The sequence below is a fragment of the Penaeus vannamei genome, unplaced genomic scaffold, assembly GCF_042767895.1.
Source record: "Penaeus vannamei isolate JL-2024 unplaced genomic scaffold, ASM4276789v1 unanchor566, whole genome shotgun sequence".
In the NCBI taxonomy this organism is placed as follows: domain Eukaryota; kingdom Metazoa; phylum Arthropoda; class Malacostraca; order Decapoda; family Penaeidae; genus Penaeus; species Penaeus vannamei.
In genome coordinates this window covers 92,501-94,699 of record NW_027213570.1, presented here as the reverse complement: position 1 = coordinate 94,699, position 2,199 = coordinate 92,501, and positions in this window count along the sequence as shown.

The following is a 2,199-nucleotide window of genomic DNA, read 5'->3' as shown; positions in this document are numbered from 1 at the left end:
AAGATTTTGTTTTGTTTTGTTTTGTTTTGTTTTTTCATTGCTTTTTTTTTTTTTTTTTTAGTTTTTTTTTTTTTTTAGTTTTTTTAGTTTTTGCATACGTTGATCGCTATTTGAAATTTACATACTTCAGTTTCAGTTTAAGAGATATGGAACGTGAAATAAAGGTGTAAACCAGATTTCTCCATGCTAAACAAATAGATTTTTTAATTCATAAAGAAGCTCAACTCAAAGCAATGAATAACTTTGGCTAGGTCTAGTCTAGTTGATGACTGATTTTATTTATCATATTCGGTGCAGTACAGTGGAGTGTGGTAGACGAGTGGTTAGAGCATCGGACTCAAGAGAGTCTTCAAGGGTTCGAGTCTCCCCTCACTGGCACGTTGTTCTCTTAGGCAAGGAACTTTACCTTGATTGCCCATTGCAAGAGCAACCTGGGGGGCAAGCCAGCCTCTGTGGGTGCCGGTCCCAAGCCCGGATAAATTGAGAGGGTTGGTGTCAGGAAGGGCATCCGACTGTAAAAATCCATACTTTGACCAATATAGAATGAGCCGTAATAGGTGTGGCTCATCCAACACGGCAACCCCATATAGAAATAGGAGAGAGCTGAGAAGAGTCGGTGCAGTTCAGTGTCTTTATACTTGATGGTTTTATCGATTGATTTAGTTTATTCATAGATCAAGTGCATGTGCCTCTTTTTCTCTCCTCACTTGTTCTTTCTCCCTCCTCCTTTAATGGTCTTTAGTAAACAAAGCTTACAAAAAGGATAGTGGGCCGTGCATCATCCCAAATTAGACCACCTCTCCCTCCCCCCCACCAAAAAATTATATATATATATATATATATATATATATATATATATATACATATATGTATATATACATATATATATAATAATAATAATAATGTGAGAAATACTGAGGACCTAATTAAGTCCCACTAAAAGACGCCGGGTGCATTAAGTACACTGGAATGGGAGACGGAGACCAGAGTGTTCCCATCAGCATGCCATAGAAAACTTTGTGCACCATCTGCAGAACTTTGTACCTCCTATATTTATTCGTTTTCCCCTGCAACATTTCTTTAACGCCTAGGGAGTTACTTTACCCGTAGTTTGCAACGGTTGCCGCACAGCATCTCGACGTTTCAAATATTGTCTCTCAACACAATACTTCACCGACAAGAAATCGGCAGAATGAAACAGTGAGAGACCGAGACTTAAGACAATAAGACAAGGAGTCCCAGGAACCAAAAGACCGAAGGAAAAACAGTCTAAGAGCCCGAATGATACAAAGTCAAAGAGACCGAAAGACCAGGAGACCTAATGGCCAAGAGACCAAATGCAAAAGAGCCAAAGAGACCCAAGACTCTGGGGACCAAAAGACCTAAACGCCAAGAGGCCGAGCAGAAGAGAGACTGAGAGACCGTAAGACTAGGAGAAGAGACCCAGAGGCCAAGAGATTGAGAGACCTATGACCAGATCATGAGACCGAGAGATCGCAATACCAGGAGACGATGACCCCAAGAGGCCGACAGAAAGCCAATGGAACAGCTCTCCCTTTGGGGTTCCCCGCACGAGTTTGTTTTCCTAGTAACGTCACGGCTCGTTTTTATTAGAAGATCACCGATAGGGTTATGTAAAGTTGATAGTCTTTCTCTACTTTATATTTCTTCCCTCTCTTTCTGGCTCATGAATCTTGCCACTTGGTTTATAACAGTTCCGTATCAATTCGTTAATTCTTATCGTCATTATATAGATACAAGCATCAACATTATGATCAATAACGTAATCATTATCGTTCTAATATCATCATTACTGATACCTCATGATCTACTGCTATTGCTAATACCCTATACTGTAATAAGAGCAAAGTAGCATCATTCTACCCAGGACAATGCTACAATGCAACAGGAAAAGCTGTCCTCCCAATTTTGCTCTTCTATCAACGCTCATCTCTCCGCCTGTGGCCATCTCTGTTGCGGTTCTGTTGCTTACCTTGTCTGTTGAGCCGGACTTCGGTCTACTTCCTTATGGCAAACAGACGGATCACTGATTTGCATGTTTTTATTATCATTATTATTATTGTTTTTTTATCTTATTTATTTACTCATTTTATCTATTCATTTATTTATTTTTGCTGAGTTCTTGTAGATTTTTGTCATGTTTTCAGTAAAATACTTTTAGGTAGGTAATCCAGTCTG